Here is a 15,049-nt window from a genome sequence, read left to right on the forward strand (position 1 = left end):
TAGATGGAAAACCTCCATCAGCCAGAGGGACTTATTGCCTACGGAAGCATTTTTAATAGGTCACACTCAAGGGCTGATGTGAGAGGCTCTGCTGTCCGTTAGCGGGGCTGTTTACTTCTGATTTTCCGGCACTAATCTTCCTCCCAATGAAGGAAGAGTTTTAACGTGCTAAAATTTGCAGTAAAATTAGTGTTCTAAATGGCCAAATCAGAAATTACTCTGAATGTAAAAAAAAAAAAAAAAAAGTGAAATTTTGGTGCCTTTTTTAAAATTTCCTTTTTAGTGCAGAATTCTGACTTTCACTGTGCCTTAAAGTAAAGATTCTGGCAAAGATCTGTACTAACCCAAATGGGCCTGGAAATCACTACCCCCCCCCCCCCCCCCAAAAAAAAAAATCCTTAGGGGACCTGAAAGCTTTCCCTGTAAAGATGTTTCTGGTAGCCCAAATGGGGCTGGTCTGTGGTTCTGGATCTCTGATCTGTCAGGGTGTGTTTGGGCCTGGATCAGCTACGTGGGTGGTGTCCTAAGGACGGTGGGGGGGGGGGGAGGGGGGAGGCAGGAGGACGGCTACTGCCAACAAGCAGTAACTGAATGAACCTCGGTGGAGTATGTAGCTACTTAGGCCTTGAGCTAGCTGGGGTTCCTGCAGCTCCCCTGACTTAGCCATTGACGAAGTGGGCAGATCAAAGATGGAGGGCACTTACGGGGGGGGGGGGGGGGGGTGCCTGCCTCTCAGCTTTAGCAGCTGGGCTGTACCCCGTCTTTCTGTAGATAAAGCAGTTCACGTATACTGTTTTTGCAGGTCATTTTAAAGACAGCTGACTGCAGCCAGGGAAAGTGTTTTGAATCTGAATATTTTTATAAGGGGAGATCAGTGCCTTTACATATGCAAATCGTGTGTGTTGCAAGTTCTGGCCCCTGAGTGGCCTATAAAACCCGTCTCTTCCCATATTTAATTTATTCCTTCTGGAGCCTCATTTTTCTCCCTCTCCTAAACTGTCTCCACTTTAAGGACAGGCTCCTGCTCTTCTCTCAGTGTTATACTTTTATTTTAAACTTAATAATTTATTTTTATATTTATTGATGAAGCAGAACCATATTCCACTTTCACAGAAATTGTCATTCAGAAATAAATCTGCAAACTGAAAAAAAAAAGACCAATGGTTGGGTTTTCTGTTGAGCAGGTTCAGGTTGTCATGATACATTTTTTTAAACCTAGAAGCAGAAAATGACTGACGGCAGCAGGAAGCCATAGTTCATCCAGTCAGTCCAGCCGAACCAGCAGCCCAGTCTCTGAAACCACTTTCTGCATAGGAGCCGACTCTGTGGGTGCTTTAGCACCCCAATATTGAGAAAATTCCTTGTATGTATCCAAGGAAGGGTTATTTCCACTGGACTTAGCACCCCCAATAATTTTGAAAAGTTGGCTCCTATGGGGAGCTGCTCTGTGCTTCGTTCATGCTTTCTTGAATCTGTAATCTATCCTCATTTCCACCACTTCTGCTGGGAAGCCGTTCCATATACCCACCACCCTTTCCCTAAGGAAATATTTCCTTAAATTACTCCTGAGTCTCCCCCCACCCCTTCACCCTCATCCTATGACTCCTCATTCAGAGCTGCTTTCCCATTGGTGGTAGAGAAATCAGATTCTGCAGGCTCTCTCTAGACCAACAAGGTATTTATCTAAAGAGAATGTTGGATGGAAGCTTCCAGGACAAGACAGATCTCACCTTCTCCACTTGAAGAGCCAATGTATATAGTTTTAGAAGCTATCGTATCCCACCATCTTTGGGTTTTCTAATATTGGTCTACTAGGAAGTATCACAGAGCAGAGGCGTAGCCTAATGGTTACTGCAGTGGTCTGTGAACCAAGAGGCCCAGGGTCAAATCCCACAGCAGTTCCTTGTAGCTTTGGGGGGGGGGGGGAAACTCATGACCCTTAAGTCAGTCTGGCTCCTGGTGACCACATCTGGTTCTGGAAGAAGTATCGCAGACCTGCAAAGAGTCCAGAACATTGGGGCAACTCCACCAAACTCCTAGTCCTGTGCTCCACACAGACCAAGAAATCAGAGTAGACCATCACTTCAGACACTAGGTTTCCTGTCTCCCATGCCAGCCTTTTGAGATCTCATTCTGATGATCAACACGGAACATTACAATTAAAATGAGTTACTGATCTCGCTTTTGGGGCCAGGGCTACTTTAACCACCTATGGGATCCTAGGCAAACTTTTATGGATGGGGGTTCCTCACCCCAGGGCTAGCAGCACAGCTTCCTTAACCCCTTGCTAGCCAAACAGCTTTCTGCTGAAACAAATGCAGTATAAAGGCGTTGAGCCTGTCTAGGTCACGCTGGTGATGACTCTGCTGGTTCTGCGCCTTAAAAATGTCCATGACAGAAGAAGCAGGGCCTTCGATCGGAGCCATCAGCTTTGAGCCTAGACAGCAGCTCCACAACCTATACTGCTTTTTTATGTGTTTGTTTTGCTGGAAGCAGTGAGGCGGGTGGAAGGGGGTGGGGGTAGGAAGCCGATGGAGAAGGGAAAGGAGGAAAACTGCTGGACCAGAGTGCAGAGACGCCAAGGTTGGCCCATCCTAAAGAGTGAGATTTTTCTCCTGATGCATTTGGAGTATAAATCTGGCACAGTGGTGAAGGGCCTGTGGCTACTTTTATTGACAAGAAATGCTTCACCTGAACCGAAAAGTGGATTACGTATCATGGTATGCACTTACAAACACCAAACCACGTACACATCCACTGAAACAATTCAACTGTATAAAAAAAAAAAGACAAAAAAAAACCTCAAGAGGCAGGAAGTGGAGAGTAGCCTAGTGGTTAGTGCAGTGGACTCTGATCCTGGGGAACTGTATTGGGCAATCAAGCCATCGTGACATCACTGATGAGGTTGGCTCTTATTGGTGGAATGAGTGGAGGAGTAGCCTAGTGGTTAGTGCAGTGGACTTTGATCCTGGGGAACTGAGTTCGATACCCACTGCAGCTCCTTGTGACTCTGGGCAAGTCACTTAACCCTCCATTGCCCCTGGTACAAAATAAGTACCTGAAGATATGGAAACCGCTTTGAATGTAGTTGCAAAAAATTAAAAACACAGAAAGTAGTTTTTCAAGTCCCATCCCATAAATATTTATTTATTTATTTGTTGCATTTGTATCCCACATTTTCCCCACCTATTTGCAGGCTCAATGTGGGTTACATCTTACCGGTCAAAGCGATCCCCTAAACCGGTGTGGAAATAAATACAATTTGATTTTAGGGTCGGGTAAAACTAGTATATTCGGGTGCCTAGGGATAAAGGATAGGAAGTAATATGTATTGTCCAGTACAGCTTGAGATTTGCTCTGTTGCAGATTGGAGGCATCTAGGTTTGATTGGTGGGGGGTGGGGGGGGGGATGCTTTTCTGAATAGGTAGGTCTTTAATGATCTCCTGAAGTCTAGATGGTTGTAAATTGATTTCACAGTCCTTGGAAGTATATTCCATAGTTGTGTGCTTATGTAGGAGAAGTTTGATGCGTAGGTTAATTTGTGTCTGAGACCTTTGCAGCTCGGGTAATGGCGATATCAATATGATCAATGCCGGTACAATACCATAATAGACAGCAAGCAAATAACGGATATGATGCCAGTATAATACCAATCAAACACCTAATAAATATGCATTAGATCATTTAAATATCAGAGCTATGGTGCTAATGCTACAATATAACTGAGGGGCCAAGTGTAGACCTTTAGATGGAGATGAGATGGGTAGTATAGACTAGTCAGTTGAGTGGTTAAACTCAAATCAAGTCCTTTGTGCAGTGTGTAGCAGCTACTCCAGGTGCAGAATGTCTGAACGCACTCCAGAAATAAGACTTAGCTTCTGACAGATGGAGATTTTAATTTATAGCATACTTATATTTGTGCTTCCCGATGTATTGTGTTGTCATTTCCCTCTGATCTGATTTAGATTAAAAATCAAAAGATTTAAACAGTTCTGACTTGGAAACGGTGCCGGCAGGGCAAGAGCGACTGGGATCACTCTTGCCCTAACACCTCTGGGCTTTTAGGAGCACCATAATGGTAAGGTGCCCTTTGGGGGAAGTGGGGGAGGGGGTCAAGGGAAACACCATCGGGCCTGGGAGCATCAGGCTGCGTCTTTGAGACCCAATGCTCCCAGGCTACTGGAATAATGTTGCAATTTTTAACCTTTTACGATTTGATGAATGCAGGCTGTATGTGCCGTCTGTGTGTACATGGCATGCTGGAGATTCGGCTCTGTATCTTGAAAGGTATAGGCTGGTTCTAGGCTCTACGTGTCATGACATGAAACGTGCTTGCACTTTGTCTGAGACGTGGATGGTGCTTTGCTTTCCCACCATTAGACAAAGTCCATTGTCTGACTGGGCTGGTCCCATAGACAAACACCTTCCACGTACAGAATAACTGAATGCGTTTAGGATTCAGGGCAGGTCTCCCATACTCGGGTGGAGCAGGTTTCCTTTCATATGTGGGATCAGCCATTTAACTTTTTCCCAGCACGCTGCTTGCAATGATATATTGTGCAAACCTAATGTACGAACAGGTTTCCCTCACCTGCTCACTGCGTGAGCCATGATGCTTCTGACATTTCTTCTACCAGAGGGTTTCCTACTATCTGTCACCTGGTGCTGTAACCCCTACATGACACAGAATCTGGACACAGAGGCAGCAGAGCAACAAACGTCTGGACTGTACAGGACTTTACCTGCCGTCATCTACTATGTTACTATGTATCTGTATGAGAACTCCTGGACTGATGCAGAATTCCTGCAGATTCTAATGCTGTGCAAACTAGTGTCCAGGTGGTCTCGCCCCATTCTGCCTCTACGTAGTTCACCACAATCCCAAAAGGACACTCCAAATGTATTACAGGCCACCTAGTCCGAGAGCTGCATTAGAAGGTCAGTCGTGGTGGTGGAGGCAAGCGAAGAGATACAGAGTGCAGGAATGGTGGGAAGGAGGGAGGCCAGGAGTCACAAGATGGTGGGAGAGAGAGTGGAGGAGAGGCGTTCAGAGATGGATGGAAAGGAGGACAGCTGAGGGAGTGAGACTTCTGAAGGGAAGAAAGAATAGGATGCGGGAGTGGTGGGAGGTGAGAGGCGAACAAAAGCGGAGGGAGAGGTAGGCTGTGGTGAAAGTGCGAGGGATAAGAAAGGGATGAAATGTAGACAAACAGAAAATAAGGAAGAAAATTCAAAGGAAAACTTAAAAAAAAGACTAAAGAACTGGACCAAGCAAAATCTTGGGCAGGATATTCAAAAGGATGAACAGAAACAGAGGCAGGTAAAAGGGTTTTTAGAAAATTGTGCCAGGTGAAAAGTGCACCAGTTGGTGGGAACAGATGTGGTTTCACTGTGGGCACAGCTGGAAGTGGGGTCTGGGCAGAGCGCGGACGAAGTCACGAAGCACTCATGTGATTCTAAAATATGCTAATTTCGCATGTCATTGCATCCTCTAGGCGCCAACATTTAGACCTGCTCTCGGGCACCTTAAGGTGGGCTTTATTACTGCTACAACGGCGCTGGTATTTCATCAAATAGACACCTCCCTGCCCGATTATCCCTGGCACTCCTGCGCTGTGAAGCTCTTTACAGACCATCCTGGCTCTGATTGGATAGTGTCAAGAGGGTGCAGGACAATAAAGAAAAACCTAAGAAAAAATTCAGACTTACAGCATAACAAACTCAAAGACACAGAGCATCCAGCTCCTACCGCAGGCCTTCAGCCAGCATCTACCATAGACAACCCCAAAGCATTATAAACGTGCCTATTCCCCTAACGCAGCAATAGCGAAAAAAGGGGCCCTTGTCAGGTATTCTTGGTGCACCTGTTGGAAACACCTCAGGACTTTGTGGAACCCTGAAGATAAGCTTGGGGTTGGTTTTGGAGCTGGGCATACTGTTCAGACCTTGCCCCGTGGGTTTTATAGTCCAGTTGCTTTGGTTATTTAGTACATAAGTACACAATGCCACACTGGGAAAAGACCAAGGGTCCATCGAGCCCAGCATCCTGTCCACGACAGCAGCCAATCCAGGCCAAGGGCACCTGGCAAGCTTCCCAAACTTACAAACATTCTATACATGTTATTCCTGGAATTGTGGATTTTTCCCAAGTCCATTTAGTGGTGGTTTATGGACTTGTCCTTTAGGAAACCGTCTAACCCCTTTTTAAACTCTGCCAAGCTAATCGCCTTCACCATGTTCTCCGGCAACGAATTCCAGAGTTTAATTACGCGTTGGGTGAAGAAAACTTTTCTCTGATTTGTTTTAAATTTACTACACTGTAGTTTCATCGCATGCCCCCTAGTCCTAGTATTTTTGGAAAGTGTGAACAGACGCTTCACATCCACCTGTTCCATTCCACTCATTATTTTATATATCTCTATCATGTCTCCCCTCAGCCGTCTCTTCTCCAAGCTGAAAAGCCCTAGCCTCCTTAGTCTTTCTTCATAGGGAAGTTGTCCCATCCCCGCTATCATTTTAGTCGCCCTTCTCTGCACCTTTTCCAATTCCACTATTTCTCTGTCCTAGGAGGGCTCACAATCTAAGTTTGTACCTGAGGCAACGGAGGGTTAAGTGACTTGCCCAAGATCACAAGGAGCAGCAGTGGGATTTGAACCGGCCACCTCTGGATTGCAAGACTGGTGCTCTAACCGCTAGGCCACTCCTCCACTCCGCTTTATACACCATAGTTGCCTATGGTAGATGCTGGCTGTAGCCCTGCGGTAGGAGCCGGATGCTCTGGGTTGGGTGTTTAGTTACAGTAGCTGTGTGCGTGTTGACAGTCTTTGAGTTTATTATGCTATAAGTGTGGATGTTTTCTTAGTTTTTTTGACTATTTGGACAGTGCCAAGTGGAGCGGGGGCACAGAAGGGACGTCCACTTCACTCTCCAGACAGTTACCAATGTTCAGTCGCTGTCGGTACAGACACAGATTAATTGAGGCCTGCAAAACAGGCTGTCTCAACGTATTACACTGTACAGCCAATACGGAGAGCAGAGCCAGCGCTCCGTGTACTTTCAGCACTGCTCGATCTGAGGACAGCGGGCTGAAGTTATGCGAGTTTTTAAAAATGCCACAGCTGGTATTTTAAAAACCACTCACTACTCACTTTTCAAAACAAAGTTCAAAATTAGAAGGATTTTCAGTAAAGGCTCTTTGTTTATTTACATCAGGAAATATGAAACCGATGTTAATTTATGTTAATGGATCACAGAATGTCTAATTCTTGGCCCAGCGATGGCGACAGAAAACCAATTACCTTGCCCAGATTATACAATGTGTCATGGGTATCTAGCATACACACATGTACATCACATGATGCACTGCATGTAATATGTTCATAGCATAACGCAGTGTTTCCTAAGTACAGTTGCATTTATTCTGAGGGGGTTTATTGGTCTGAAATGTACTCTGTGCATTCATTCTAGGTGGATTACACGGTGTACAGAAAGCTCGGCCTCCCAGAATCCTGAACTATGCAAAACAGGCTCCAGCCTCCAGGCCAAAACAAATCAGCTCCTTATTAAAGTTTCTGAGGCTGTGGGAGGCCTTCCCAGAACACACTGACTACAGCTTAAACAAATAAACACTTACCCTTGGCTTGTCAGCCCAAATCCAGAGCAGGGAATGGCAGACTCACAGGAGGAGGAACAGGACATAGAACAGAAAAGTTCAAGAGGCAGCCCCCACCGCCCCCACAAGGACTACAAGAGAGGCCAATGAGCATCTTCCCCTGCTTATACATTGGCGACACTGAGGACCAACTGTCCTCACACTTTCGGTCTCCTCCTGAGAAGGCAGTAGGCACATGATGAAAATAGTGGGAGGCCCTCAGCCTTATACTACAGGACAAAAGACATCAGGCTGTCCTTATCAAGCAGAGACCATGGACACAGAGTCAGAGATGGGCCGGAGGCTGCCAGCTTGGATGCAGGCTCAGGGGTGGGTCACTGGCCACCAGGTTGGACACAGGCTCAGGGGTGGGTCACTGGCCACCAGGTTGTACATGGGCTCAGGGGTGCGACACTGGCCACCAGGTTGGACACGGGCTCAGGGGTGGGTCACTGGCCGCCAGCTTGGACACGGGCTCAGGGGTGGGACACAGGCTCAGGGGTGGGTCACTGGCCGCCAGCTTGGACTCGGGATCAGGGGTTGGTCATAGCTTACTTAGAACTTGGTCATGGAATCTGATGCAATTTCTATTCTTAAAATTACTTTTGCTCCCAAATTACTTAGAATTAAATCAACACTGGCTTGCAAAATCTGAATCGACAGTGGCTGCATCTTGACTCTCATTTTGGATCCCCAGAACCCTTAAAAAGATGATGGAGAATCACTTCACATCTAATGGACAAAAAGTAGGAACCTAGAATAATGAGGAATTAATAAGGAGAGCTGATGAAATCTCCAAACCCACTCATAGTGACAAGTTTGTACAGAAGAAAGATATTACTGCAACGGCCGCAGTAAAATCCTTCAGATACAAAGACATGGGTGCTACAAGTTCTACACCATCAACAGAATCTCGTCTTAGCTCGACCACTCCCCATAGCAGCAATCGCAGTCTGAATATTTCCAGATATTTGAATGCTGTATCTATCCATAACTTTAGAATGAATCCTCAGAACCCAGAACGCTGTTCTCCTGAGTCTCTGCCCATTTTCATCTCTGATGTGATTTTATTGGCAACAGATTCTAAGAAAGCCATTAGAGGTTACGCTTTGATGGAGTTTAATTCATCCCGCTGTTAGCTGGTTTCAGTCCCAGTTACTCCTGCAGGGGGTGAAAAGGGAGGGATGTTTGATTTCACGGCTTGTCCAAAATAAACTTGAAACTTTACTGGGACAGAAAAGGAAAGTTTCTGTAATGGTAGGTGGCGGCTGGTGGACATAATGTTCAGATCCAACTCATCCCTTTGCAAACATCAGACCATCAATCCAAAGCATGAGGGTTATCACAAGTACCTAACAGACAGATGATCAAAACCCCGCGCTGTTCCAAACAGCACATTCTGGACGTGTTTTAAAACCCTGTCTCATAAAATGATGCAGCCTCAGTAAGGCCAACACATGTCCCTCCATTGCAAAACTTGTGCACACACTCAGGTACTATAACAGCATTAACGCCCAGGGATTCAAAGCAGAACAAACATCCATGAAACGAAGACATGGGGAAGCTACTGCGGGCCCTGGGATCGGTAGCATGGAATGTTGCTCCTATTTAGGATTCTGGAATCGTGTTACTCTTTGGGATTCTGAATAGAATGTTGCTACTCATTGGGGTTTCTGCCAGGTACTTGTGACCTGGATTGGCCACTGTTGGAAGCAGGATGCTGGGCTAGATGGACCATTGATCTGACCCAGTATGGCTACTCTTATTTTTGATACTGTTTCACGGTAGATCCATTATTATGTTTCAATTTACTGTTTTCAAGTTTACCTCATTAATGGGGTCTTTTGCAAAGTGGCTGTAAGCCCAATGCGACTACTGCCGGCCCAACGTGGTCGCCAGTGGTGGTTCGTCTTGCCCCATCCTTGGCCACCTTTAAATCTAGACTGAAAACCCACCTCTTTAACATTGCTTTTGACTCGTAACCACTTGTAACCACTCGCCTCCACCTACCCTCCTCTCTTCCTTCCCGTTCACATTAATTGATTTGATTTGCTTACTTTATTTATTTTTTGTCTATTAGATTGTAAGCTCTTTGAGCAGGGACTGTCTTTCTTCTATGTTTGTACAGCGCTGCGTATGCCTTGTAGCGCTATAGAAATGCTAAATAGTAGTAGTAGTAGTAGTAGTAGTTCCAGCTGGAGCACGCATCATTTCCGGCGCTCCAGAAAATTTTTTTTCTCTAGCGTGGTGCTAACCCAGTGGTAATTGGGTGGCAGTGGGTTCTCCCTCCGCATGGCCACACTGCAAGGGTTATCTTACCACATAGGCCATTTTTTTGAGACTTTTTACTCGTTGCGATAAAAAAGGTCCTGGCGCGAGGGAAAAACGGCTCCCACCGCTGCCGCAGGGCCTTTTTCCCACAGCTTTGTAAAAGGACCTCTTATTGTATTTATGTTTATTCTTGGTCATTTTATTTATTTATTTGTTGCATTTGTATTCCACATTTTCCCACCAATTTGCAGGCTCAATGTGGTTATTTTACTATTGTTATGTACGTTTTATGTTAAACTGTACCTGCTGTAAACCGCCTTGGGTGAATCTCTTCATAAAGGTGGTTAATAAATCCCAATAAATAAATTTAAAAAAGTATTCAAAGTCAAGGCAGTGGAGGTTAATGGAGAATGTCTGGGAGCTGTGGATGGTGAAGCTCAAGGAATCTCATTTGCTGGGGTCACTGAGCCTGAATTCCTCTCGCATGCCTTCCTTTAGGAATCTCAGGAAACACACATTCCTCCGGAAGATGCCTCAGAAACAAGATTTAATTACTGCCAGTTAAAAGACAACCCACAAAGGCAGTGAGGTAGATGCTGTTCTGTACCTTTGTTAGGTTAATAAATGTTCAAAGACCCAACCCTGGACTTGGAAGAGCTCATGGTTCTCACCTCCAGCGTTTTATATGCAAACTGGATTCTTAGATTAAACATAGGCCTGAAAGTCTGAACTCTTTGAGGGCCACAAGAATTGAACAGCAAGGCCTCCTCCCTGCACCACTGCCCAGTCCGGCACCCCCTCCTTATCACCATTGTTCGGGAATTACCTGTCAAGGGCAAAATGTACTCACTATACCATCCCACAATACATTTCTTGAGGGGGTGGGCAGCAGGATTACATGGGCGGTGCATTTCTTACTGGTTGGGGAAAGTCTACACAAATTTTAAAATTCTGGGCAAAAATATTAAAAATTATGCTCATGGTACTTAAAAATGTTGCTAAATTCTGTATGCTTGATTTGCCCAAATAACAGAATGTGATCGTTGTGGTTGAGTAATAACTTCAAATGCAATACAGAAAAAAATATTACTCAGAGAGGCAGAATTTACATATATTTTTTTATTTTTGTGCTGAATTCCCCCAGCATAAATCCCAATTCTTCCTTCCCATCTCTTTTTCTTTTTCCTGGCTCAACCCTCTTACTCGCCCTTTTCCAGGGACCCCACTGTCTCTCTTCCCCTCCTGTTCTCTCTTTTTTTTTTTTTTTTTTAATTTATATATTTTTATTCATTTATCATTTATGCAAAAAAAACATAAATACATCTTCAGAGAAAAAGGAAATACATTTTCAAAAGAACAGTACTCAATTATATTAAGGAAAAATAAAATAATTATTCCTCTAAAATTTTTTTGTCCACAAATAGTGATCCAAGATCAAGGAAATATCAGATCAAATATGATAAAGTAAAATAAATTAAATTAAGTTATCAAGTAGACAAAACCAGAGGGAACGCAGCTGGGTTTCGCGCCAGCAATCAGGAACTACTGCAATTTTCTTTAGAGGTAATAAAATCTAATAACTTCTCAGGATCAAAATAAATATAGTTAACAGAGTTCAAAGAAATATAACATTTACAGGGGAACCTTAACATAAAGGTCCCACCTATATGCAAAACTCTTTCTTTTAACAACAAAAATTTCTTTCTTTTCTTTGAGTCTCTCGGGCAAAATCAGGAAATACTTGTATTTTTGCTCCCAGGAAGGGTGATTTAGCGTGACGAAAGTAAAGCCTAAAAATATTATTTCGATCCAGCTGCAGAGCAAAAGTTACCAAAAGCGTTGTTCTCTCAGTTAATACTTCCAAAGAGGATTCTAAAATTTCTGTTAGATTCAAATCAGGTTGGGGGTTAACAGGCAATTTTGTCTCTCCAGATCCAGAAATGTACAATAGTCTTGTTATAGGTGGGTATCCCTCAGGGGGAATACCCAAAACTTCATTAAGATATTTTTTAAACATATCTAGAGCTGACATGAGAGGCATCTTAGGAAAGTTAAGAAAACGTAAGTTATTTCCCCTAATCTGATTTTCCAAATATTCTGTTTTTCGCTTTTGAAAATTAGCATCTTTTATCAATACTTGCATGGAGGAATTCAGCGTTTTAATATCTTTATCAAATAGTTCCATCTTTGTAGATTGTTCTGCAATTTTTCCTTCTAAATCATGTTGTGATTGCTTTAATTCCGTTACCTCACCTCTGAAAATACCTGTTATTTGCAGTAAGTTGGTATTCAGTCCCTGTATTGCCTCCCATAAGGAATCCATTGTAACCGTCGTTGGTTTATTCAAAACTCCAAACATTGTAGAAGGTGCAACAGGACTTCTTTCAGACATATCTGTCTGAGATAACAAACTCACTGGCGTCGACGCGGCGGCAGGGCCCCCACTGGCAGTTGCGAACGACCGGTTTCCGGGCTCGACTTGCTGCACTCTCTGCCCCGCGGTTTCACTTCCTGGTCTTGGAGGAGCTGTAATCGGGGGAGGGCTCAAAGACACTCCTTCGGCGCTTAGGTCAGTTTGATCTCCCGGACCTCCCAAAGCGTTCAGTCCGGTTCCCGGCGTTCGGAGCCCCGATTCTTCAAGCGTCAATTGCCGCATGAGAGGTGGGTCAACTCTGCCTGTGGAGGAAGGCACTCCGAGTTTTCCTTTCTGTTTCCCCATTACAGGGACGCGGTTTCTCAGTTAGCAATATACTAAGAAGTCTCCGGAGCTCTTTCTCGCACGTCTACTCAGGCAGCCATCTTGGAAGTCCCCTCCTGTTCTCTCTTAACCCCCAAGATTGATCTCTCTCTTACCCAGTGTTGTATAGTAGCTAAGTGGTCCTTTTACAAAAGTGAACTGAAAAATGGCTTGCGGTAGTGTAGGCGTGGGTTTTGCGTGCGCGCCAGTCCATTTTTCAGCACACCTGTAAAAAAGGTCTTTTAAAACTTTTTGCCAAAAATGGACATGCAGCAAAAATCAAAATTAGTAATTATACTTAAGTAAAAGTTTAGTTACTTTTACTTGTAAAGAAGTACAGGAAACATTTTTACTTTTACCGAAGTAATAATTTCACCAATTTTTACTACTTTTACTCAGTTACATCTGATGCTTATAATTCAAAGTAAAAAGTAAAAGTGGCAGAGAGACCTAAATGATGATTCCTCAGTAAACCAAATGAAACAGCAAAACCTGGAACAGGATGTTGCTATTGCAAACCTTGTCACTCACGCTCACGCAAACAGTGGATCGTCTCAGGGGTTTGCCTGTGTTTGTTGAATTGGTTACTACTCTCCAATCAGAAGAGTGATGAGGTTGGTCACTTTGATGCGGAGATGAAGCTGAAGCTGGTTGCTATTATTGGTGAACAGACATTTGTCTCTATCAGAACAGACTGCTGGACATCCAATAGAACATTTTACATTGGCATGACAGTCTACTGGATTGATAGTCTTCTTGTCTGGCCTTAAGACTGAAGAGTTTCCATAGATTTGACATTCTTGCAGATATGAAATTACTAAGCGGTCTTGAATGCAAAAATTATAGGGACAGGCTTATGAACCTCAACAGGTATATGCTGGAAGAGAGGAGGGAGAGAGGAGACATGATAGAAACGTTTAAATATCTCAAGGGCATTTATGTACAGGAAGAGAGCCTTTTTCAAATGAAGGAGAGCTCTGGAATGAGGAGGCATACGACAAAGTTAAGAGGGAATAGGTTTAGGACGGAGTAACCTAAGGAAGTATTATTTCACAGAAAGGGTGGTGGAGGCATGGAATGGCCTCCCGGTGGAGGTGGTGGAGTCGAGGACTGTTCCAGAATTTCAAAAGGCATGGGATAAGCATGTGGGATCGCTTAGGAACAGGAAGAATTAAGGGTTACAGAGGATGGGCAGACTGGATGGGACATATGGCCTTTATCTGCCATCATGTTTCTATGTTTCTAAGATATTCAGAGTTTGACATCAGACAAAAAATAGGACCACAGACAATGATTTCAACTTTATGAAAGCCTTCTCTTTAATTGGACAGACAATGATAGCAAAGATGAAGATTCAAGTGATGAATTAGCACTGCTATTAATCCAGATGATAACGACAACGATGATGACAAAGCATTGTTTGCTATAAGGAAGTAAAGGGCCCTTTTACTAAGCCACGTAAGGGTCTACACACGCCCAAAGCGGGCCAAAATGGAGTTACCACCCGGCTAATGCGTGGCTCTTGCGGTAATTTCATTTTTGGTGCGTGTCCGATACACGTATCCAAAAATAATTTTTAATTGGAGGCATGTATCGGACGCGCGCCAAAAATGAAATTACCGCAAGAGCCACATGCATATCGGATGTGCGCCAAGTGGCATTTGATGCGCGTAGGTCATTACCACCCAGTTACCGTGTGAGTCTTTACCGCTAGGTCAAAGGCTGGTGGTAAGGTGGCAGACCCAAAATAGACGCACGGCAATTTTGATTTTGCCACATGTCCATTTTTGGCAAAACATTTTTTAAAAGGCCCAAAACCCACATCTACACTACCGCAAGCCATTTTTTCAGTGCACCTTAGTAAAAGGACCCCTTAATGTTTCAGACAAAAATTCCTATGACCCACACATGTAGACCCAGTTAAAAGGCATCAGTAACATTACAGCCTGGCCTGAGTTGAAGGAACTTTTTATCAGACTTAACAATCCATTTCCTGATAATGCAGTTGTTGGACACTTTTCTAGCTGTGGTGGATTAAAGACTCATAAGCACACTCACATGAGTGACGGTCATTTTCAAAATTTAGTTTTACTAAAAGTAAAGTGGCTTGAATTGTAGAGCAATAAAGTTTTGGGGATTAAAATGTTAACAGATTCTTTACAAAAAAAGTACATACTCCCCCAATTCTAAAAATGACGTCCAAACTTAAACGTACACTTGGGCCTGCAGTTATAGGAGAGGGGCAGTACATAATTAACTAATTGATACTAACTTGGAAAATACTTGGTGAAAACTACCAATGATTGGCGTTAACAATCATTAATTTGCAGTTGCACATGTAGCAGACTTCTTCCCCTATTCTGATATTCAGACTGCGGGAGTTACCTGG

The sequence above is a fragment of the Microcaecilia unicolor genome, unplaced genomic scaffold, assembly GCF_901765095.1.
Source record: "Microcaecilia unicolor unplaced genomic scaffold, aMicUni1.1, whole genome shotgun sequence".
In the NCBI taxonomy this organism is placed as follows: Eukaryota; Metazoa; Chordata; class Amphibia; order Gymnophiona; family Siphonopidae; genus Microcaecilia; species Microcaecilia unicolor.